General features: G+C 37.5%; 1 protein-coding gene across 4 annotated transcripts in view; it reads right to left on the reverse strand.

Annotated features, from left to right (window-relative positions):
- The window catches only part of kcc (solute carrier family 12 member kcc), a 414959-nt gene that overhangs the window by 260691 nt on the left and 126966 nt on the right, over nt 1-27302 (reverse strand). The gene's annotated exons all lie outside the window — the stretch shown is intronic.

Consider the following 27302-nt stretch of genomic DNA (forward strand, 5'->3'; position numbering starts at 1 on the left):
TCCATCCCCGGGACTCGAAGTACATGTATACAGAATTTCATTTTTGCAGGTGGTAGGACCTTGTGCAAGGTCCGCCCGGATTGCTACCACCATCTTGCTCGCTAATCCTGCCGTGAAGCAGCAGTGCTTGCACTGTTGTGTTTCGGCGTGGAGAGTAAGACAGCCGGTGAAATTACTGGCACTTGAGGTATCCCATCTTAGGCCTCTAGGTTAGCAACGCATCTGCAATACGTGGTATTGCAGATGTTTATGGGCGTTGGTGATCTCTTACCATCAGGAGAGCCACTTGCTCGTTTACCATCCAGTCGAATAAAAAAAATCTAAATAGGTGCATCGGCTTAAACGTGATGAAGTAACAAAGAACAAACAAACAGACTTAGAAAAATTTACTATAATATTATAATATAAGTGGGATTAGGTGTATGTCACCTCTTGACAACCATGTCAAGATAACTACCAAGTTATGATCGTTAATTGAGGATTGGTATTATTCTGAACCTTTGTGACGGCTTTCTAGGGAAAATAGCGTGTTGGTTTTTCCTAGTCCCCCAAACTGCAGTGATGGATTCCTGAGCTCGTAGTTACTGCTGCCTACTGTCGTCATCGGTTATCTTGCAGCCACTTATTTAGTTACGAAATCCACGGGAAGCCATTGCTCTATCCTATTTAAAAGCACTACTAATTATACGCTCGGTATAATTATAAAAAATGCTTAGGTAGACACTAAGGGGCTGTTTCAACATCCATTGGTTAAATTTATTTGACGGATTAATGTAATGGCTTCTCTGTTTGTTTTGCTCGAATAGACGGAGACGGAATAACATTTAACCATCAGTTAAAATTAATCAATGGGTGGTGAAACAGCCCCTAATTTGCGCAAATAGCAGTTAGTATTAATATGCTATCACAATGGTGTCGAAATGTATACATAAGAAAAACTTAATTATGTATCAAAATAAAACAAATTTAAGATATATCTTAGCTTAATTTTCGTAAACATTAACAGCTTAGTTGACCGTATATTATTTTATGATATCATTTTAATAAACGTTAGCATAAATATGTTTATCGTATTAAAATATTGACAGATTTCCGACGAGAACGGCCGGGATGGCGGTAAAATATAATATCTTGATCACACTGTGCCAGTTGTTGTGGTGAGTTACTACCGTACAGCTACTCGTACGAGTGCATTAGTCGCCCATTCAAATCAGAGCTCTTTAAGTGTACAGTGTATTGCTACATTTAAATTATAAAATGCAAGGGTCATTCACGACTTTGTGAAACCTTGACTAAGAAATGGATGAGGATTAGTTTGAAATATATTATGAAATACTTAGACTGCAAATTAGTTTGCAGCCTGTACATTCTGATTTTTAATTTATTAATTATTTGTGACTTTGTGTTAGCTTCAAATCGAATGCAAATTAGGATTATCTATCTACATTACATACTTCTATGATTTATCCAATATATCACCATATAGCTATAACAGCAGAGCTTCGAAGCTAAAGCTATCATCGAACGCGGTGTAGTTTTCCATTTTCTCTCCTTTTATATTTATAATCTGGTTTAAGAACTTTATTCTCATAAAGAATTATAACAATTCACTTACATGAGAAACACTACATTTACAAAAATTAATTAGCGTACAGTAGCAGATACTTAAAAAATAACAATAAATGAAACAAATGTGGGTACATTAAACTTAAGCTATGGAGGTAAGACGATTAGCAATAATCGTAAATACGCGAGGAAGTAATGCAAAAGAAAGAGATATAACATAAACGCCATATCGTCGCTATACCCGCTCTTTTATACATCACACTACGAGTACATGGTCGCCACTCTCATTCTTTACGTTATGTTCATGAACTGTTATGGCTCTGACAGCCTATCGCTATGTCATGGCACAGCAGCTCATCGCGTAATCAGTCGCCGGGAAGCAAATAAATAACAAAAGGAGTACTTGTATTATAACGGCAGTAGCTGTCCACTGTTCGTTCAAGACAGTAGCTTGCACCGTCTGACTCAGCCTTAAGGGTCAACAATCCGTCTTGCTCCGGAATCAGCGACCCGGCTAAGCGACATTGTGAGCTTGGATGTATTATAATTTCCGACCGGAAATGGATTCCTGATTGCGAAGGAACATACAAATACCGTATTTTATTAAATTTTTACAACCACAGTATGATTGTAAATATTGGTTTATGTCGAGCTGGGTGCAGAGACATGGACACTGATATTGATTTTGACTCCGACTAGGTAACACATAGATAAACAAAACCTGTTATGTTTGTAATCTAATCATAAAGCTATTTTATAAAAAACTCCGCATGGTACGTCTACGAGTAAAGGTATTCTTTAAGCCCAAATACCTACTAAAAATTTTATGGATGATTGTTTGAAACTAAATTACTAATATTTTTATTAAATGAAGTATTTTTTTTATTTGCATGGTGAACTTTTTATCGTCAGTACCTGGGCGACCGAGCTTTGCTCGGGCTAAAATTCTTAATAAGCGTTTTCCCAGAGATAAAACCAAGCTAGATCGATTTGTCATCCCCGAAAACCCCTACCTACCAAATTTCATCAAAATCGTTTGAGCGTTTCCGAGATTCTGATTATATTAAGGTATTAAATATATCCTGTAATGTGACATGCAATAAACAATTTTGAATTTGTATTTGAATTTGATCCCTCCCTCTATCGGCTGAGCAAGCGACAACATCACATTTCCCCAGCACATACGACGATACCAGTTGTTGATATGAATCTGCTCAGTCCCACGAAAATATACTTCAATGAATCAGCTTCCCTACTATCGTTCGTACCTACGTATTAGCAGTAAAAACTAGGATTTCGGCGTTCGACTCCAATACTGGATGATATGAAAGCGCTTTTACAACCAATGATGTAAAATCGACTTACTTTTACACAGGTGGTGTGTTTTAACCTGGACCCCGATATAATGTACCGTTAGGTTTCGCATTACTTCGTTTTAAATATGCTAATTATCTTAATAATCGCAGCTGACGTTCAAAAGCACCCGAAAATTGTTCGCATTCCATTTGGGGATTAAAAGCCGCCAGTTTAAAATCGACTTTACTTTCTTCAATCTGTTTCTATCAGTGCTCAATTAATTCACATAATTCATTCATTACAAACATCGAACTCCGTCCTGGCATTTTAAAACTTTTGAAATAAAATTTCGTTTAGCAAGACGAGTTCTCGAGTTTCTATAATAATAACTGTGCTTTTAGAAAATAATTCTGGAATTGTATGACAAATAATTATAATTAAGTCTTTCGAATAATTTATAGGTTTGGAGCTGGGAACTTATCTATATAAATATATATATATATACTACTATTAAAGAGGTAAAGATAGTGAGGTTGTCGAGGGTTATACAGATAAATTGAGTCCCGGGGAAGGATATATCAGTTTTTATCCCGAAAAATTGCATAATTCCCGCGGGACAACGATAAACGAAGGCTATACGGGCGGAGTCGCGGGTAACAGCTAGTTTTTTATTAAGCTGTTGCAGTAATATCTGTTCCTGTACGAATGAGACATTCGGCAATGGTAATTCGTTTCGCTAAGGGCTCCAAATTTTACAGGGGCTACATACCTAAGTAACTTCACGATGCCATGTTTCGGTTTGGGATGATTTCGGTAAACAAAATAATAGTAATTGGAAATAGAACACAAACAGAGGTTAGGCAAAACTACGCCTCACTTGAGATCTGAGGTAGAAACTGAAACATAATGGAATAGTAGGTAGGTAAATAAATAGTAAATTTTTGGTGGTGTGTGAAAAGCCCGCCGCTGGTGTCAAAAAGGCTACTACAAAGGTTTTTAGTGCGTGAACACTTTTTGATTCGATTTTGCTTGCTATTTTCATTATTTATTTTATTTTTGGACCTATTTCAATTTTAGTAGTTTTGTTGTAATTTGTAAATTGCCATAAAGTACACAATTATAAATACAATAGGCGAGTACATATCTAAAAAATTGGTCTTACAAATGTCAAAAGTCTAGTCACAGAATGTAGTTCAACTAGCTATTTATTCTTTACTTCTTAATTTCGCAATCTTCATACAAAATATACGATATTTATTCAATGATGATTTAATTAAAACGCATGTTACAGGCCTACCTATCTGATTCCATTTTTAATTGCAAATTAGGCGCTTTTAGACGGTAAAACGTATACTGTTTCAATAAGGGTGACCCAGATCGGCTGTCCGGATATTCTGACGCTTTCTGGATCATTAACGTTGTGAATTTTAACGGTACGTAGTTACGTCATAAAGGTGCATACGGGCATTCATTCTATTTTTAAATGGCTCCATCGATACAATGTCGAGGTAAAACACTACCCTCGTAACGAAGAACTTAGTAATATTTATCTATCACTACGTTCTAACTTTGTTTGAAGAACTGGGCTATTTATGCGTATATCTACATATAAAAAAGCATTGTATGTAAATTTATTAGAAAGCCTTCAATTCAGTAAGCAAAAAGTCAGTTCCATGAAAACTTTGTCGATCCAAAAACAAAACACCGTTTTATCGAAATCGTTGTATTTCGCAATTATTGCATTCTTCGTACGAGAGCAGAACAACAAGACAACGTCATAGTCAAAATACCAAAACAAAAACGTTAAAAGACAACGTCAGTTTTTGTTCATACATTGTTCGGTCCATTAATATAAGTAGAGTGCCGAGTAGTGCCGTGGTTTTCATTACAACGTCATTAATGTCTAATTTTGACAAATTCACGCATTTTCGTGGATGGCACTAGGTATATATACTACTATACCCCCGTCCTCCAGGAAACCGCGGTGGGTTTAAATTTGATGTGGGTTAGAATTAAATAAATTACTTAGCCGTTGCTGCGGCAAGTGGACCGGCTTACTTCTCAACTAGCCAAGTGTAAGACTCGCACACAAAAAGTTCCGTACTCCCGTATTGTACATAATTATGTAAACTAAATTGTATACTCAAAGAAACAAAATGCAATAGACAAATGATGTGTTAAATACATGTACAAAGTTCGCCTTTATTCCTTTATGGAATCTCTACCAAAAACAAACAAATGTAAGTACAGCTGTAGTAAGCCGTGGTGGCCTAGTGGTTTGACCTGTCGCCTCTCAAGCAGAGGGTCGTGGGTTCGAACCCCGGCTCGCACCTCTGAGTTTTTCCAAATTCATGTGCGGAATTACATTTGAAATTTACCACGAGCTTTGCGGTGAAGGAAAACATCGTGAGGAAACCTGCACAAATCTGCGAAGCGATTCAATGGTGCGTGTGAAGTTCCCAATCCGCACTGGGCCCGCGTGGGAACTATGGCCCAAGCCCTCTTGTTCTGAGAGGAGGCCTGTGCCCAGCAGTGGGACGTATATAGGCTGGGAGGACAGCTGTAGTGAATAATGTTTTGTCATAGTATTTTATCGCAAAAGTTTGTATTTATATTGCTTTCTCAACTAGCTTACTGAAGTTTACCGAAACTTATTGAAATAGCAAGATAAATACGAACTTATCCGACAAAACACGATGGGAAAACATTATTTAATAGATCTGTATGTACTTATGTAAACTGTGTACAAGAGAAAAGAAACAAAAAACAATTGACAAACTTTGCCAACAACTTTGGCACCTAACACATTATCTATGTAAAAAAAAATAATTATAAATAAATAAATACACGGGACAATTCACACCAATTGACCTATTCCCAAAGTTAGCTTAGCAAAGCTTGTGTTATGGGTACTAAGCAACGGATAAATTTAATTATATGGATAGATTCATACTTAAATACATATTAAACACCCAAGACCCGAGACCAAACATTCGTATTTTTCATACAAATATCTGCCCCGACGCGGGAATCGAACCCGGGACCTCAAGATTCGTAGTCAGGTTCTCTAACCACTAGGCCATCTGGTCGTCTAAAAGATATATAAATATGTATGTTATTATTATTGCTTTGCGGTGAAGGAAAACATCGTGAGGAAACCTGCACTAACCTGCGAAGCGATTCAATAGTGCGTGTGAAGTTCCCAATCCGCACTGGGCCCGCGTGGGAACTATGGCCCAAGTCCTCTTGTTCTCAGAGGAGGCCTGTGCCCAGCAGTGGGATGGATAAAGGCTGGGATGGTTATTATTATTTGTGATTATTATGTACTTATTTTTCTTGTTCGTTATTATGTATTATTTTCATTATTTGAAATTTACAACGCATTGGTATGAACTGTAATCTTGCAAATTGTCATTGATAAGTTGTCATAAATAAATAATATTGTAGGAGCTTAGATCGTGCTTAAATTTTCAGTAAATACGAATTCACATGTAAATTCATAAAATACGCAGACTTATTCCACAATTTTTTACCAAAACATCTGATCTAGATCATATCAGTCCATTAGCAGCTCAAAGAGACCCAGGTCCGGACATTGAATCATTCCTGCCCTGCATCAGCTAAAAGTAGACGAGCTTAATCCAAATTTATTCATTGGTTCGGGCAACTTAGTTTGCGGTCCGTACCCAGAATACACCAGTCATCGCTGGGATGCCATATTTTATTTGAAACTCGTTTAGGTGCGCCACCGGATTCAGCCTACGTCCATGTTTGTTGGTTTTGATAAATGATATTTGAACGTAACACTTTCAATGTTAATTTCAATTTGCATAAAATCATGCGTTACACTATGACAGAAGGATTTGAAATTTGTGAAACGAGATCCTGCGATCTGCTGCTGCCGAGTTTCAGCGCTAATGTGGGGGGGGGGGGATCAAAAAATAAAAAATGCTTTATTTCATTCTACACAATCAATGGGTAGGGTGACAAATGGAGCGTCCTCCCAGTAGGCGTTTTGCACCTGTGTTAGGAGGACTCGCTCTTCCTTTAATGGTACAATTGCGTAGACTAAAAATAAATAACTAGTACCCACTAATGCTTAAAGTAAGTTGTATTTAAAGTGTATACGTGTATAAGTGTATACGCGCGTGTTTGTGTGGTGTGTGCGTGCGTGTGTGTGTGTGTGTGTGTGTGTGTGTGTGTGTGTGTGTGTGTGTGTGTGTGTGTGTGTGTGTGTGTGTGTGTGTGTGTGTGTGTGTGTGTGTGTCTGTGTGTGTGTGTGTGTGTGTGTGTGTGTGAGAGAGAGAGTGTGTGTGTGTGTATGTGTGTGTGTGTATGTGTGTACGCGATAGAAAACATCTAGTATTCTTATCATTCAATAACTCATGACCCGCCACGCAATATTTATGCCGTACTAAAGGTTTATATTGTTTTTCAGAGACAAATCTGGGTTTTTTTTATATCGAACGAAATACAAGTAATCGTTTTTCTACGGTGTATGATTTGTAGAGTAAATATCTTATATCGTTTCAAAACTTTAGCTTTACTTGTGAAATATACAATATATGCGCTAAAAGCTAGGTGCGCCCTTTAAAACATTTCGCCAAAACGTTTTTGCTGCCTTTCTTAATAGTCATTTAAATAATAAAGGCATTGCGATCACTCTCCATGCGTGATATTTCTCATAAAAGTTCTGCCGGCTCTCTGCAACGATTCAACTCTCATTTCCACTTTTCAACTTTTATCGCCAGCTTATTTAAACAAATCCTTTTATTCGGCAAGGGGTAGAATTAAACCCACCCTTTGCTTTTGGACTTGATGAAATACTTATTAAAATGTGGGGCAAGCCAATTTTTCATGAGAAAAAAACGACTTATTTTACTTAAATGAGTATAAATAAATGGGTTGTAGGTATTCAAGGTAATTTAAAACACTAAATCTCCCTTATTACAAATTTTTATTTAACTTGCCCTGTTAGTAGGTATGGATAATATCTTGGAAATCTAGTTTAACCTACTTCCAGTGCTCGGATTGACTATAAATTTGCATATCTATATAATTATGTAGGTCGAATGCAAGCAGTCAACAAAAAGTCAGTGAGCAAAAAAGCATGTGTTAAATATTACATAATTTAACAAAAACTAATTTGGCTTAATTCAAAATAAAACAAACCAGTTATGTTTTGCAAAATATGCTACAATCAGTAACTGTAATCTTCAATTACGTTTTTTCCAAATTGCAAAGAGTTCACTGTCGGAAATACACTAATTACGAAACATCATGTATCCTGTTATGTCTAAGACTCACATGATACCTACTCTATTTTACTGAAAGTTCAAAGGCTTAGCTATATTTTTCCGGTTAGCTTGTATTCAAGCATCCGTTCTAGATTAGGCGGCCTATCCCAGCCAGCCGCTGTATCGACCCACGCCCCGTGATGCTATACCTACTACACTACTGTCAATCTGACTGTTGGGCGCGTGGGTACAATAAGGACCGTTTTACAAGGCACATCGTGATAAACTATTATTAATCTTTCGAATGCGGAAGGAATAAAACTGCATTCTAGTCTTTTGTCTCAAACAATATCAGTAACGCGTAATAAGATAAAAAAAAATCGTTAAATTTTGCGCTGAAACTGGCCGTTAGTGGACATTGATTTCATTTCAGCCGGCGGTCTGATTAGTTTTTTTTTTATTGTATTCAACAAAATGTTTCCGTGTATGACTTACGATTGATAAGTCGATATTCAAAGTGACCGCGTTAAAAGCGTAAATACATTTAAAATCAAAAATTCCGATGAAAAATTGTGTTGCACGCGCATTGTCACGGGCTCGCGGCTACAGCATTGCATGCTCGCGGCTAAAGCGTTCACTACGCTCGCGGTGAAATTGTCGCGCGCTTGCGGCTAAAGCGTTGCACGCTCGCGGTGAAATTGTCGCTTACTCGCGGCTGAAGCGTTGCTCGCTCGCGGTGAAATTTTCGCGCGCTCGCGGCTAAAGCGTTGCACGCTCGCGGTGAAATTGTCGCGCGCTCGCGGCTAAAACGTTGCACGCTCGCGGTGAAATTGTCGCGCGCTCTCGCGGCTAAAGCGTTGCACGCTCGCGGTGAAATTTTCGCGCGCTCGCGGCTAAAGCGTTGCACGCTCGCGGTGAAATTGTCGCGCGCTCGCGGCTAAAACGTTGCACGCTCGCGGTGAAATTGTCGCGCGCTCGCGGCTAAAGCGTTGCACGCTCGCGGTGAAATTGTCGCGCGCTCGCGGCTAAAGCGTTGCACGCTCGCGGTGAAATTGTCGCGCGCTCGCGGCTAAAGCGTTGCACGCTCGCGGTGAAATAGTGTCAAATCGCCAGTTTGATTAATCAGCAACTGTACAGGATGATGTGTCAAACTAAGTACAGCATCTACTAGTTTATGAGATATCGTGATTAAGACATTTTTTTAACAGTCGTGAAATTTATTTCACAACATATTATTACCACCCTTCTATTTTCTTACATCTGTTAATAGGTCTAGTTAAGTTCAGTAAAATAATCTAACAAGTAAAAACTCTAGTAAAGTAAATGAACGCTATAAAAACGAGAACCAATCTCAGCGCCGGATTATTCCAGGCTTGAAAATCATACTTGACACAAAATAATTTATTTTTAGTCTTAAATATGGGTCAAGAATTCTCTCACGTTTCTTTGTTCACGGTTTGTATTGAGATGTAACAATTTTACAATGGCTTCCTCCAATGGTGTTCAGTGCTTTATCTTTATCTTGTTGTGTTTGTGAAAGAACATGAAAGGATATTATGAAATAGGTTTATTAGCATTAACAAAGTATGCGCCTGTAACGTAAACTTAATTGGACAGTGACACACACACACACACACACACACACACACACACACACACACACACACACGCACGCACGCACGCACGCACGCACGCACGCACGCACGCACGCACGCACGCACGCACGCACGCACGCATGCACGCACACACACACACACACACACACACACACACAAACATCACGCTTGTATTCCCAAATAATGGGTTAGGCAGAGCACACGAAACGTTACCGCTTCGGAGCCACTTTTAGCGGGTACGTATTATAATGTACGTAATTTAAAATACATATCGGTTGAAATACATACAGTTGATATACCGAAAATTATAAAACATAATGCATCAAAATATATAAAGTTATTTGACATATATAATGGTTACAACGCATAATGATTCTTAGTCATATGGCACAAAATGCATATTTTCATTATGTATACGTTCAAAATCTATACAGTATGTTTTCTATAATGGTTGAAATACATACTAGACACTGAATTTTCACAAAGAAAAATGCATATATTACAATTCTGGCACTCGCCGGCCTCTGCCGCGGCACGCTCGCTTCGCTCGCTCGCTCGGCTCGTGCTTGTTTTGGTCATAGTTGAACCTAACACGCTCCTCCTCGCTACGCTCGTCGTCGCACATAAAGTTTCTATTCAGTTAATGATCAGACTTTAGTTTAAAATGCAAGGTCTTGTTAGACACTACCGATTCCCATCAGTCAGTATCTTATAGGTTAGGTTAGGTTAGAGTTTTGTCCAGGACTACCCTGAATAGGAGCTCCGCGAAGCGGAGCTCCGTCGACTTGTCTTACAGTCCTTAATTTATCAGAATTTAACATGTAAATATAACGTAAATAGACTGGAGATGATGATGAACCTAGGCATTATATAGTATGTATTTTGACCATTATGAAAAACGTACTATAGGAATTTTAATTGTTATTACTTTCAACTATTATATATTCTGATTGTATATATTCTGAACATATAAATTGTGAACTTAGTCATTTTAATTGCATGTATTTCGAACAAAATGAAAAACATCCTTTATGAATTTTGATTAATATTTATTTTAACCATTATATTTTTCAACTTTCGGTATTTCAACTGTATGTATTACAACCGATATGTATTTTAAATTTATACATTATAATACGTTCCCCACTTATAGCAATTCAAATTACGAGTATTAAAATTGTCGGGTTAGAATTACACCTCTCCATTTCTTCCGTTGATGTCGTAAGAGGCGACTGAGGATATAGGTTTAGGTAGGATATCGTAAGCGACAGGCTAGCAACCTGTCACTATTGTACCGATTTTGTCAAACTTAAAACCTAAAATTGCTAAAAGTGGTATATTATTAATTTCAGACAAATAAGTGAACTCGCCAATATCGCGTCATATTGTAGGCCATGTTTGGATACTCAAACACGCAAAGAACTTTAGTAAGCAATGTATGGTAATTACATTTAAATATTTTTGCATTAAATAAAATACCTTTATAAAAGACAAACTTGAGTTTTTTTTCCAGCCCCCTATTATTAAGGGTATGTCAGCTAATGCACTAAAGCCTCGAAACAAAGCCTAAAAGCGAGTGACGCGAAGTCAATAGCGTAGCCTTGTAGCAGAATAAAAACAGGGGAGCTACTACGAAATTCGAAAATCGAAGTTCGTATGATGCTGTCCCTCTCCCTCTCGTATTACACAATATAAGCGTCACCGGGACCAGCAAGGATTTCGTAGCAATTAAATTTGTCGGCACGCGTAGCGCCGTAGCCGTAGCACAAAGGACCGCTACGCCGACGGCTATTTTATGTGTGCATGTGTGGGTGAGTGATACTTAATTACAATTTGGCAGTTAAGATTAGCTTTGCGGTGAAGGAAAACATCGTGAGGAAACCTGCACAAACCTGCGAAGCGATTCAATGGTGCGTGCGAAGTTCCCAATCCGCACTGGGCCCGCGTGGGAACTATGGCCCAAGCCCTCTTGTTCTGAGAGGAGGCCTGTGCCCAGCAGTGGGACGTATATAGGCTGGGACGATGAGTTAAGATTAGTTTTGAAACAGGCCAGATATAAAGCTTTTAAACGTTTTGGACGATGATTGGATCAAATTTAAGATACAATATAATAAAAATAAACGGGTTGAAGTGAAGTGCTTAAAGTGGATAGTTTATTAGTTACGGAAATGCAACAATGCCTTGTAGTTAGTGCACACAACCTATGTCATACTTGTCATGAAATCTCAAAAAAATATATGCAAAATAGTACTTTGTGCGGCGGTTGCTAGGTAACTCTAATGCGATAGTAATCAATTCGTCATTTAGGTGAATAGAATGAGCGCAGTTCAATTAGTATTTTTTTAACGTTCCAGCTGTGATGTTTAACTAACACTCATTTGGTATAATAATTTTTGACATAATGTTCATACCGAAATGCATACTGTCAATTTTAAGTATGTGGAAGATTGACTAAATAGGTTAAAGAAGCGTTTCCACCAATAATGTGCGAGGATGTGTAGCGAGAAATGTGTTTTTCATTAACCAATAGAAACGCTTAATTTACGCATCCTCGCACAGCACATCTCTGGTGGAAACAGCTGAGCGGAGCAAGGCGAGGTAAATTAAGCTTTTCTATTGGTTAATGAAAAACACATTCCTCGCATCACATCTTTGCACATTATTGGTGGAAATGCTGCTTATGTTAGTATTATGTTTGTTCTATGTTTCTTTTATGGCGTTAAATAAATGTATTTTCTTTCTTTCCGTTTCATTCATCAAGGCGCAATACGTCTCATCTACGAAGAATAGGAGTTCAGCGAAGCAGAGTTTCGTCGACTTAATCGCAGTAGTTTTTTTTGTTATACAAAATGTAGATTATGCGATTTTAAATATTAATCGATGTGATTATTATACTATTTGTCCGCAATTACAAATTATGTCAACCGTTTATTATACTCTCGGAAAATATGCAGTTCGCTGTTATATATTTCTTTTTTATAATGATTTGACCACGTAAGTATGTAGATTGAAATTATGCATTTATTTTATATGTAAAATGAAAAATTGGTAAAACTACTGCTGTACCTACAATTCATTGCACACCACATATAAAATAGGTGCAAATGGTTATGGCGAGTTAATGGCTAAGATAAATATCTAGTTAATTTGAAAGTGTTCTCAATTTTAAATTAATGGTATGATAATTGTAAGTTTTTACAGATGGAGCCCTTAACAATATTGCCTTTAGTCTCTATCTGTTCATAATTTATCATAACATAAGGTTTTTATTTTTTATTTTTTGTCACAGAATAAGTAATAGTACAAGTAGTTTTGTGCTATGTTATTTAAGAGCAAAATAATGTCCCATTCATACTCCCTATCAAAGCTGCTTACAATATATTTTCACCAGAATCGGTTGAGATGCAATCTGTAGAGAAGAATAGTTGGATAGCCGCTCAAGTTGAAACAGAGACGCTTCGCACGCGCTTCCTCAAAATTAAAACTACTACATTAAAATCCCAAGCCTCACCAGTAGAATGAAATTTGGAGTACAGATGTCTTGTCAAAGCCGCTACTTAGTTTTGTAGTTAAATTACAAAAATAGATATTATAGGATATGTCCCCCCCCCCTCTATCTTGTAAACCGTTTGTCCAAAAAATATGTAAAAAATATGGAAAGGTAACGCTTAATAAATACTTTCAACGAAAATTGGTTTCAACATGATCGGATATACCGTTTTTGAGTTATTGCCGAAAAACTGCGCTTCTCAACAAAAGGAGGTAAGTGCCGTAAAAATACGCTCCTTTTCTGGTAATAGATTTTAAGGCTGTATTATGTGTTTTAATTATGTTATAACGCACATCTATTACTTGATTTTTTTCGTAAAGCTACGGAACCCTATCTTGGGCGTGTCTGACACGCTCTTGGCTGGTTTTTCCAATAATATTTTAATTTTCACTTAAATCTTGCCGTTTCTTTGACATCGTTGTTATATTGTAGGAAGCTATCATAATAGGAATTATTGGTTTTCTACCTGGAGCCACATTAATACTGCCTGCTAATCTGACATTGCGAAACACGAGGAAGGTTTGGAGAGGATTGAATGCCGAAAATATATCCACCTACTCAATACTTCGGAAATATCATGAGACGAAGAACTACTTATTTGGTCCACTCGTTACGAATAAATACCTAATTACTATGTACTGTAGATAGATACAGATACTAAATAAAATGAAAGCCTTAAAATTAAATTAAATAATTTATAATATATTAAAACAGGGCATACTATTTTATTTAATTACATTTAAAGTGAGCTGCCCTGTCTGCGTCTATGTTTCCAGATCGCTACAATCTGGTCGTCTTGAAATTAATGGTGAATGGTCCTTTATTAGGCAAGCGTGTTCCATCTTAGTCCACGACTTCGCTTCCCATCAGGCGTGATGTGATCGAACGCCAGCCTATTTCTATAAAAAAAGTATGATCAACACTGCCTGGAATGCCTGGGATTTCATTGTCAATGTCCACCCAGCCTATATACGTCCCACTGCTGGGCACAGGCCTCCTCTGAGAACAAGAGGGCTTGGGCCATAGTTCCCACGCAGGCCCAGTGCGGATTGTGAACTTCACACGCACCATTGCATTGCTTCGCAGGTTAGTGCAGGTTTCCTCACGATGTTTTCCTTCACCGAAAAGCTCGTGGTAAATTTAAAATGTAATTCCGCACATGAATTTCGAAAAACTCAGAGGTGCGAGCCGGGGTTTGAACCCACGACCCTCTGCTTGAGAGGCGATAGGTCAAACCACTAGGCCACCACGGCTTATCATTGTCAATGTGTATAGGGATTATTTCCATTTTATAGCCATTGTTATGTACAATTGATTAGCAAATGCAATTCTATAGCAGCCGGGAGCAGGTCGCGTCAAGAGAGAGCGTAAAAATTCGTAGGGCTATCGTGTTTGTGAGGGCACTCGTCCTCCACGCCTCTCGACCTAAGTAATCGTTATTGACCTACTGGCGAATTCTACAGCCATTATCTGGAGATGTAGCCAAAACTCAGTACAATTTTTTGACGTTATTTTCCAGAATAAAGCATGTTGTGCGGGATACTTATGTAAATTAGAATAGTGTTTGAACTAAACTTATATTTGCCACAGACACTTTATTTTTGTTATTCTAATGCATATCTCTTAAACTGCGCTCTTAGACAAACACACGCACAGATGTTCAGAAGTACGGACGGAAGTAATCTTTTAATCAGTTTTTCCTTTGACCTCAACTTATCCAGTTCTAAAAATAGTAAAAACAATCGGAGGAAAATTTTATTCTATTCGAAACCAAAACGCAAAGCATCAACCTGATTGCCCTGCGTCATATTGAATTTATCAACAAATTGGAGGGGGACGAATGAAAAAATAAGTCGTAAAAGCTCACCAGTGACCTAAATGGCTAAATCCATTCCTTTGTTTCGTAAAACGCTGGCGCAACTTGTTCGTTAGGTGGGACCGCCGTAAATTTTACGCATCTATTACTATAAAAAGGATCGTAAAACATCGCTGATAAGCGGAAAGGCATTGATTATGATTTGATTTACTTTGAACTACCGGGGCGTGACCGGAAGTATCAATAGCACTCTTGTTAACTATTTTAAACCCCTGCTAATTTAACCTTAAATTATATGGATGATATCACAAAGAATCCTGTAAGTAATTACTGTAACGAGAAACAGGCTAAAATAATGTTTCGTATTAGTCCCAAATTTAAACATAAAAAAATCGCAGCGGTATAAATCATTTGAAGTAGAAGAAACATTCGTCATGTTCTTTGAATACAAGTATCGCTCCAAAACGCGATTTGAAAAACAAATCCACAAGCGAAACCATCGTCTTCCAGTGTAAGAATGAAGATCACATCTGCCCTCAACCTGCGTTTGGCACCATTCCTACCGCAACGAAAACACATCTAACTGTCGGTTCCATTTTGCATGTTCCACGACTGTAAACGTGGATCGCGTTGCCTGTTCAAAAATCGCTTCGGCAAATCATTCTTATTCCGAGTAAAGGTGGCTTTCCACTACAACAGTGCACTGATAACCATAATGAAAAGAAAGAATTACTTAAGTTACCTACTCCTATGAGCTACTCTACTAGGTCGGTACTAGAATAGGTATACCGATGAAATTATGAAGGTAAAATCAAAATAAATGTAAAAGACACCAATAGCCACGTTTTTAGGGTTCCGAACCTCAAAAGGAAAAAAACGGAACCCTTATAGGATCACTTTTTGTCCGTCTGTCTGTCTGTCTGTCAAGACACTTTATCTTGGGAACGCGTAAAGTTATCAAGCTGAAATTTATATCAAATACTGGAGTCTACTGTCCTTTGGAGCTGTGAACAAATCAAACTTCTAAAACAACGCAATCAAAAGATGCAGCCGTTTATGCTGCAAAGTTCCGCAAATTTTCGAAACTCGCAAGGGAATCAAAACCTACAGGGTACTTCCCGTGAACTCAGAATCTTGAAATTTGGTATGAAGGTAGCTATTATAACACAACCAACTAGAAAAGTCTGAAAATCTTGATTTTTTATGTCTGTCTGTAAATATCAATGACCAATATAATCTGACCCCACACTGCGTACATTTCCCGTACCTACACGATTCCCGTTTACTTACATACTTATAAATGTGCACGGAACCCTCGGTGCGCGAGTCCGACTCGCACTTGCCCGATTTTTATTTGTATATACGTCTACTTTTCCTCCATGTACACATAAGTAGGTTCTAAAAGAACTCGGTTAACATTGTTGTCCTGACTTCATGCCGAGTCAAAGTATGTATTATCTTTATTCAGAATCATATAAAGTAATGCTATTTCAAGTAGTATTTACTTAGTAGTATTTTACAGTTTGAAACCCTTTCGAAATAACTTCCACGGCATAATACGGCGACCCCCTGCCACGACTTTGAGCGACCGTCAACGAGTCGAGTTTTTCTGGGCAATACCTACATTGTTTGAATTGCTCAATAACCGCTATAGGTAAGGTTAGTGCCTCAACCGTGCAATGAACAGACACCTCGGCTTACTAGTTTTCTCCTCCAATCTCAGTACTAGGTATCCCTGTAACAGACCAGTTATGTAGACGACATGCTCGCTTCGCTTGTTATGTGAAGAGCAAGCATTAGATCAGAACTTATTCTCGCACCCGCCGCCGGGAAAATTTAATGATCCCGACATCTCAACCCGACGGCTGGAATGCTGCCAAAGTGTCGCTCTGAATCAGTTTATTTATCTAGGTATCGATTTGATAGAATGTCTGGAGGACTATAATCATTATTGGTGTCTTTCAGCTCAGGTTTTAAAATTTCTGCTAAATCATACGGTCCAAGTAATTGGTATGGTACGACTACGCAGAGCCGTCTTTAACCATGGATAGAAAAGGCATCCGAGCGCTGGGTTTCAATATGAGACATCCCCTTACTGAGTCAGGGGATGTATGGCTAACTGATTGGAGTGATCGTTGAATCGTTGAATGAATGAATCGTTTTGTACCATAGCAAATAGCTACTTATAAAAATGTAGGTTTCTTTGATTTATTTATTTATTTGTCAATGCATAAAAAAATTACAGTATTAGGTAGATACTTAGAGTAAAAAAACCAATGCGCAAAATGAATGATTTTATTTTAGACCTCATATAATATACTTAGGTAACAAAACTATGTTAGTTACTACATTTAAATGGAGAGAGGACCAGTGCCTATTTTAGCTTATTAGTAAGTAGCTTTTTTAAGTAGAACCGTGTCACTCACTGTGTGGAATGATATTTCGTCGGCTTATCGAGTGTATTTTATTGAACCTCAAAAACAGAGCCGCACTGACAATTTCTATTTGAAACAAGCAACTAAGGTACAATGCCATCTAGCGGATTCTATGGCAACCAAACGCAATATCACGGCGCTTCGCAACTGAAGTTTAGAGTTAGCGTATTTCGTAGTTTCAAATAATTTAAACAGATGGCGCTGTAAGTTCATCGCACAATTTAAGTCCGAGTCGCGCACAAGGCACAAGCTAGGAAAATTTAACGATAAGGGTTTTAAATAGATGGCAGTGATGTCTTATAATATTACTAGCTTTTGCCCGCCGCTTCGCTCGCGGTAAATTTGGGGTAACATAGATTTCATTTCTACGAATCTTATTTTCGTGTTTTGATTGATTTTTCGAAAGATTACCTATATGGAAATACATGATTTTTTATTTTATTTTTATCTTTATAGCTATTTCAGTCTTTCATTAAGTCGTGTTTATCATCAAAACTGAACGTTCATGACTGTAAAATTACGTACCAGGTTCCCTCATGAGCAGGTGACCTTGGCTATAGCATCACAGGTGGTGTCTATCATAAGAATTGTCATTGAAAGAAATTGAATAATCTTGCAAAGTTTCTTGTGTGTGCCATTAACTTTTGAGGAGTTCGTTCCTGCGGAGACGATCCTGGCCGGACTACCAGGATGTCACTGCCAGATTATTGTATTGTCACCTGATTTACATAAGTATGCCAAATCTACAGTCCTTAGGTGAATTAGTTTAGCTTGTGCGGATTATGATTCAGTTAGTTAATCCTCTTTAAATGTTTTATCCCGTGGGAATTTTGGAAAATCTTGAAACAGTTTTTACCTGTTAGTGTTATCTACCTGCATGCCACATTTGAGGTCTCATATTTATAATTACGGAGTTAAGGCCGCTTTGAAGCGAAAATATAAAACTCATTTATTCCCTATCCCGCGGGAATTTCGAAAAATCCCTTTTTACCTATCTTCCTCTATGACTTTGTAGAAATATATGTTTCAAATATCAAGTTTCTAAATCAGCTAGTTGGCTACTATAAAATAGTACGCCTTATTCTTTATCCCGTGGGAATTTCGGTAAATTCTGAAATTTATTTTTAGCTGTTAGTATTAGCTTCTTGCATGAAAAATTTGAAGTCTCTTAATAATAGTTACCTACAGAAATAGGGTTATTCGGAAGTGAAAATATAAATCCCATTTATTCCCCATCCCGTGGGAATTTTGAAAAATCTTCAAAACAGTTTTTAGCAGTTAGTATTACCTACTGGTATGTCAAATTTAAAGTCTCTTATAAATATAGTTGACATAGCTGGAAAAATATGCAAATTGAAGTGGCAATGGGCAGGCCACATCGCTCGAAGAACAGATAACCGTTGGGGGAGAAAAGTCCTCGAGTGGCGACCACGAACCGGAAGACGAAGCGTTGGCAGGCCTCCCACCAGGTGGACTGACGACATCGTGAGAGTAGCGGGAAACCGGTGGATGCAAGTGGCAAGTTGTCGTTCATTGTGGCGTTCTAAGGGGGAGGCCTTTGTCCAGCAGTGGACGTCTTCGGGCTGATGATGATGATGATGATGATGATAAATATAGTTACGGAAATTGAACCATTTTAAAGTGAAAATGTAAATCCCATTTATTCCCTATCCCGTGGGAATTTCAAAAAATCCCTTCATAGTGCACCTCTATGTCACTTAAGGTATATATATGCCAAATTTCAAGCAAAAAAACTCGTTAAAAAATCACCTGGAAAGGAAACAAAAATCTGCTTTTAATTCAATAGGTATCTAAACCCGGTGTACGAGTACGACATGACAGGTCTAGGTACTTATTCATTTTGCTACAACTACATTTGCCTAGTGCCATCCACGAAGAAGCGTGATTATGTCAAAATTTGCCATTAATGACATTTTAATAAGAACCACTTACTACTACTACTACAACTGTAATACGGCCCTCAAATTGTAGCTTCAATACACCCTCCTTTGGGCAGTCGAGTAAAAAGTAGCGCCCAAGATGTGCTTGAACTTCATTTTGATGGTTAAACTGTATCGTAAAGTTACATATCGATGATATTAGGTAGGTACCTGCACCATCCCTTTCTCCCTGCTGTTGGGGTTAAGGACCTTCAGTGGCACAGCCTTCCCAGCTGTAACTAGTTCACTAGATGACTCAATCTGGCAATTTCCGGACGCACACGAATGATTTCCCTCCAGTCGCAATATTCAGTCACCCAGTTGAAGAATCGCAATGCTTTGCGATGGTTTTGCGAGTTACATAATATCATACCTATTTACAAATCTTTCTCTACCTACAACCAAAAAAGTGCGCTACTTAATAATTAATCACCTACGGTACTTTGAATAAACTAGAACTAACTAACTTTTACTGCCACCGCTGCGCTTCAACTTCCAGTTAACCAGAAACGGAATCGGAGGTGGAATATCAATCGGAAGTTCCGACTTTTCGGAATCGGAGTGGAATCTCAGTAACATCCCTAATTTATAGTCACAACTCTATTGTTAACGGCGTAGAAGCGTGTTCAGATATTTTTGATCAAATTTTTGCTCACAAGTTTATGAACTCGACTGTACCTACTCATCATCATCAAGTAAGTAATCATACGCATACTACTAAGCTACCACACCACGGCTTTTTCCACTGGACCCTTAAAATGTCGACAAACTAATTATCGAATTTTATTGCATCGAAAACAGTTCATAGGATATTCAATACTAATATTTTCTCTTGGAGTAATGTCACTTCATCGACTATTAATTACACATTAAAATAATTATTAGAACAACAGTACAAGGATTATTATTTGCTTAAAAATACATTTCATCAACTATTCATGAGACAGAACAACTAAATATCGCTTTTTATTTCTTCAACGTATTATTATAAAATACCAGAAAATAGGTTAGGTTGGAACTACGAATCAATGCCAGAAGAGTAGGTTAGGTTGAGTTAGATCTGAGACCCTAAAAAAATAAACCAGTACCAGAAAAATGGGTTAGGTTAGAATCGCGACCCCAACAAAAATAAATCGCTGCCAGAAAAGTAAGTTAGATTAGAACTGCGACCCCAACAAAAATAAATCACTACCAAAAAAGTAGGTTAGGTTAGGTTAGAACTACAATCCCAACAAAAACAAATCGCTACCAGGAAAGTAGATTAGGCTAGGTAAGAACTGCGACCCCAACAAAAATAAATCGCTACCAGGAAAGTAGGTCAGGTTGAGTTAGAACTGCGACCACAACAAAAATAAATCGCTACCAGAAAAGTAAGTTAGGTTAGGTTAGAACTACGACCCCAAAAAAAACATCCAAAAAGTATGAAATAATAAAATATGCAATGAAGTTCTGCCAAATAAACTATCTATTAAATAATATTTCCAGAATTTAAAAGTCGGTGATTTAAAAATATTCATTTTAATTGTTCGAGGTAATGAATATTCGTATAAATGAAAAAATAGGAAACGTTGACTTTTAACTGATATTCGATAAAAGTTTGTCGACATTTCAAGGGTAATTCTTTTTCAGTTCATTACAAAAGATTATTTGTAGGTGTGATAAACTTGGTAAGTACCTAACTAATTGTATTTTTGTGTTCTAAAATCACCCGTATGGAAAAACGGTGGAATCAAGCGATACCTACGTCACAATTTAAATGAAGCTGTAGATGTAGGGCACATTTGTAACGTTGGTAGAGTATTGCGTCAATTACCTAGGTACTATTACAAAATGTACCTACACAAAGCATACAGAAGTAAATAAGATAATAAAGCACTATTTAACTATCTATATCTATTTAATATCTACTATTTATCGCGATTACAATTTACAAAGCATGCGTTTTTCAAAGCGAGACAAACGTGTAACGGACTAGCGGGACTACCTTTGTGCTAGGTACCTACTAATATCATGTTGACATCACAATAGATTTGCCAAAGAAATAATAGCGAAATGGATTACGAAAAAGCTCCACCCGGGTAGGTACATGACTCAGCCTCTTGTCTGTATGCTCTACATACGTGTGCCAATAGGGAACACCCAAATACTCCGAAATATTTTATTCCGAATTTGCTAATTCTGATTTTCAAAACTCCGATTTTCTCATTCCTAAGACATATAATTCCGATTACTTAAAAACACGAAATTTATTTTTCCGAATTTCAAAATATCGATTTTTTTAATATCCGATTTTTAAAATTCCGAAGAATGAAAATGCACGAAATGTTATTGGCCCGAAATACAGTATTCCGATTATCAATTTTCCGAAATGACATCGCTAATTCGGAAATATGACATTCAGCAAAATAAACTTCGTGGTTTTAATAATCGGAATCTTGATTTTGAATCTCGAATTAATATCAATCAATTTAGATAAATTTACCTGCATACTTAGGTTAGGTTAGGTTAGGTTAGAATTGCGACAAGGCGCGAAGCGCCATAACTGCGCGGAATAGGAGCTCCACGAAGCGGTGCTCCGTCGACCTTGTGTAACATTGCTAAAAATCAATAACAGTAAATACCTACTGTTTTAGGCCAATCTAAACTACATAGCTTAAGTTAATAAGTCGGGATTTATTATTGATCGGTGTAATGATATTCGGAATTTTTAAAATCGGTATTTTAGTAATCGGAATTCGTATTTTTGATATTTCGGATAATTATTGAGTCGGACTTCTTATTGTTCGGTTTATTAAAATTCGGAATTTTGAAAATCGTAATTTTAAACATTAGGTATTTTTAATTTTCGGATTTATAAAAACCAGAGTTATGAAGAATCGGAATAGTCATATTAGGAGTTAAAACATTCGGAATTATAAAAATCGGTATTTTGAAGTTCGTGATTCCGACTTTCGTAATTTCGTTTTTCGTATTTATGTAGTGTACCCGTGCCAATACAATACCATTGCCTGGTTATTACTATTTGAGCACTAAAGCCGGGTAGAGTAAAAATATCTACGGTCAGGGGCGCGCCGGCTCGCCGTTCAAGGTTTAGGCCTCTCGTGGACTTGGAAATAGACTAGAATGAGAAAATTTCTCTGTCCCATTTCAACTGAACTTTGATTAATTGGTTTTCGATTTGTTTTGCTCTTAACTGGACGGGGTTCGAGAGTTGGGTGGGTAGTTGAATGTCGATTAAGTTTTTAACCCCCGACGCAAAAAGAGGGGTGTTATAAGTTTGACCGCTATTTGGGGCTGTGTGTCTGTCTGTCTGTGGCACCGTATAGCTCTTAAACGGGCAAACCGATTTGAATGCAGTTATTCTTATTTTAAAGCAGGTTTTCTGGCGATGGTTCCTAGATATGATTTATCAAAATCGGTTCAGCCGTTTTTGAGATATTGAACTTTGAAGTGACAATTTCGGGGGTTTTCCAATATATTGTTGGTTAGGTTATGGGGTATTTGGATATGCAACATTATTTAGCTTCAGAGGTTTGAGAAGGCTTAAAGCCCGGCCTTTAGTACCACCGTACGGCGACACGGCGGGCGCTTGCTCTAGTGGTACCTGATCATGATTGAACCTAACAGTGTCAAAAATCATATAGAACTGACTTAGCTAGGTACTCCTTATTTAGTGATTAAAAATAGACTATCATGGAACAATCAACAAAAATCTAGGCTTAATCGTTTAAACTGGTTTCAGTTTGTTTTATATATTTTGACACTACTTAACTGAGTTAATATTTGTTGATATTCGAAGATGTTTTCTTCGGGAAGTGGTCCATGAAACCAAAAGTTTTTTCTTGTTGCAAGTTGCCTTTATCAAAGGTGTTGGTTGGCAATAGCTAGGTCGCGACGAATTCAACTGAGCATTCTATGGTAAAGCAACCTGTATTATAGCAACACTAATTTCTAAACACGTACTCGTATAAAGCATAAAGCAAGAAAAATCGTGCAAATTTTGTAATTTTTAAATTACATTGCGGCGCTCCATTGACCACTACCAACTCGTTGGCTTTACGGCCTCGCAATGTATTGCAACTTGGACGATTTTTCATGCAAGTCTAAATTCAGCTTAATGCCATGTTTCAATTTGACCAAAAAGTCAGCCCTAACTATAATTCTCGAATTTTTCCAATAAGTTTTGATTTCGGCTTATGCTCTAATGAGTTTCCTGACAGGTGAAGTATCTCTAGCTGGCGTCAGTATGACGAGGTCCGTTAAGCAAGAGCTTGCGATGGGTTCATTTAGTTATTTGACAAATGACAAAGTTGTCAAACGGACGGTACAAGCACCAGCTAGGCTGCCAGAGAAACCCTAATTATGTGACTCAAAGCAAAAGGATAAATAGATCTGGAAGTGATACACTTTATTTTTAATTGCATCTAACAAAGCTAATTTCGATTACATTGATAGGTACCTATCAGAATATCTATAGATACAGTGCAAAATTTACCACAACTACGCAGACAATTTCAGAGTTTATTGCTGAGTATGCGGAAATGGTTTTTTAACTGGCCCCGGCCCGACGGGCAGAATTGATTGTCTTGCCCGCTTTTGTGAAACCTTTACCGCAGATGATTCCCTGAACCTGTACCTAAACGAATTTAAAAGCTATATTATATTACATAGCTTTTATTTAGTATCACCTGTCCCGTTGTCTGTCTGTCTGTCTGTATTCAAATCTTGCAAGTTGAATTCGACTTCCAGTAGTCGGATTAACTTGAAATTTGGTATACGTTAATTGCGTGACAATATAATAATCTGGTAGTGGTATCCTGGTAGTCCGGCCAGATCCGCAGGACGAAACTCTTCAACGGTAATGGCATCAACTTGAAATTTGGTATGCAAATGTAGGCGACAATGCAAGTAAAGTCGACAAAAAGTACAGTCAGCAAAAAAAGCTTGTATTAAAAAATATTTTTTTACCAAAGACTTGTTTACGGCTAGTTTTTGCAGAACAAGGTGAGACTTAGTACTTTTAGAATTAGTACCTATACTCTAATAGATTTATAATTGTAAAAGTACATACTTAAATTATCCTGTTGAGCCCTGGTGCCCTATATAAAGATAAAATTAACACTAAGAATAACGGCCAAATATACTTTATAAAACGCAAATTATATTAAATGATATTGTAACGGATAACTCACGTCTTAAACCGAGTTTAGCTCATATAATATGAGAAAAAAAAACGCAAATTATTCATTTAATAATAAATAATAAAGAACCTGGGCAACCGAGCTTTGCTCAGGCTAAAACTCGATAATAAGCGTTTTCCCAGAGATAAGACCAAGCTAGATCGACTTGTCATCTCCGAAAACCCCCACATACCAAATTTCGGAGATGACAAATCGATCTAGGTTGGTCTCATATATATATATACAAGAATGGCTCGTTTAAAGGTAGGTAAAGATAAGAGATTTTAACAATGTTGAAATAATAATCCAAAACAATAAAGCTGGTGACCGACGTCTAGGTCTAAAGTAAATGCTACATGTCTCATCGATCTAATCAGTCATTTCATCAGAGACGTTTGACGTCGGAAGCTTAAATTGCGTTACATAAATTTGCTACTCGTGCAAGAAGTGGTACCTATTTTTATCGACGTATGTCAAGACAAGGTTCCCAGAGTCTATAACTGTTACATAAGACGTTTGATATCACTTGATTGTTTACGAGCAATCACCGTGTGTTACTACGACAACTTGAGGGCTTTTGGTAGTGTACAGTCAACCATTTTCATTTCTGGGCCAGCTTGGAACTTTAACTTAGTGAATAATTTTATTTGTCGATAACAATTCTTATCGAATGACGTAACTATCATGACGAATGGAGATAGTGGCCTAGAAATCAAATTAATAATTAATTATTAGTTGATTGTACATTTATAGAAATTACTAGCTTTTGCTTGCGGCTCCGCCCGCGTGGATTTCGGTTATCGCGCACTACTCCCTCGGGAACTTTGCATTTTTCCGGGATAAAAAGTAGCCTTTGCCACTCTCTGGCCCATAAACTATCTCTATGTCAAAAATCACGTCGATCCGTCGATCCGTTTCGACGTGAAAGACGGACACAGATACAAACAAACATACAAACACACACACTTTCGCATTTATAATTTTAGTATGGATAGATTACTACATAGATGCAGCATTTCACATATTTGACATCAGATTCCCTCCTACTACTTTTTTTCTGAGGCTATTAAGGCTGCGTTTCCACCTGAGATGTGCGAGAATGTGTTGCTGGGAATGTGCTTTACATGCATTCATAGAAACGCTTCCTTTACACCTATCCTCGATCTGCTAAGCTGTTTCCACTATGTAGAGCTGTGCTGTGCGAGGATAAGTTAATGAAGCGTTTCTATTGGTTCATTCATGAAATACACATTCCTCGCGACAACATAATTATCCTCTTACATCTTTGGAGGAAACGTAGCCTAAAGGTCGGCAAAGACCTGCTCTTTTCGACAGTCGTCCCGATAAATTCCGAAAATAAGTAATAGTTTGTCCAATGACGCTGAACCCAGCTATTATTTGAGTGGCAACATTATTCAAATGCCATGGGCAAACAGACCAAAGAGTATAAGAAAACAGATACTTGAGCTTGTACTATTATCTATTCTGTGACTTGTTGAGTTTAGTACCTTCGTGTGTTTAAATAGATTTTTTTGGAAATTTACTGCTGAAACATGGGTGAAACAATCAAAAGTGGGAGCAAATTCAAACAAAAACAAGCAGAAAGGGAAGCCTTGTTCAAACAGAAATTAAAAAACGCCAGCAAAAATAAAAATAAAAACGCCCGAAAAAAACGCTGCTTGAAAAGACAATTAAAAAGTAAAAAATAATTATGCGCTACCTAGCTGTTGCCCGCGACTTCATCTGCGAAGAATTCGTTTATCTCTATCCCGCGGGACTATGCTGATTTCCCGCAAAATTAGCCTAAGTTAATTTAGTATAAAGTATCTAGTAATATTTTTTTTATCTAAGCGTTGTCGGTGTCGGGGGACCGCTAAGGTTAACATGAAACTAAATATGTTGTATTTTTTAAAGTATTAACCTTAGCGGTCCCCCGACACCGACAACGCTTAGATAAAAAATATTACTAGATACTTTATACTAAATTAACTTAGGCTAATTTTGCGGGAAATCAGCATAGTCCCGCGGGATAGAGATAAACGAATTCTTCGCAGATGAAGTCGCGGGCAACAGCTAGGTAGCGCATAATTATTTTTTACTTTTTAATTGTCTTTTCAAGCAGCGTTTTTTTCGGGCGTTTTTATTTTTATTTTTGCTGGCGTTTTTTAAGTCGGGGGTTTTTTAAATTTTAAATTTAAGTTTTTATTTCATGTTTTTTAAACTTTGATATATATTTTTTTAAACTGTACTAGTGTGTTGGATATCCTGGCTGCAGCATCAGCTCATCTTGTTGCCACCATTGCATTGTATGTAGAATCAAATACTGATCAAAAGGAATCAAACCCGACATATCTGCTATTATTTTTCCAAGAGTATACTAGTGTGCTGGATATCCTGACTGCAGCATCAGCTCGTCGTGTTGCCACCAATGCATTGTATGTAGAATCAATTACGGATCAAAAGGAATTAAACACGACATATCTGCTATTATTTTTTCAAGAGTATACTGGTGTGCTGAATATCCTGGCTGCAGCATCAGCTCGTCGTGTTGCCACCACTGCATTGTATGTAGAATCAATTACTGATCAAAACGAATCCAAACACGACATATGTGCTATTATTTTTTATAGAGTGTACTAGTGTGCTGGATATCCTGGCTGCAGCAT

This window comes from Choristoneura fumiferana, chromosome 18, assembly GCF_025370935.1.
Source record: "Choristoneura fumiferana chromosome 18, NRCan_CFum_1, whole genome shotgun sequence".
NCBI lineage: Eukaryota > Metazoa > Arthropoda > Insecta > Lepidoptera > Tortricidae > Choristoneura > Choristoneura fumiferana.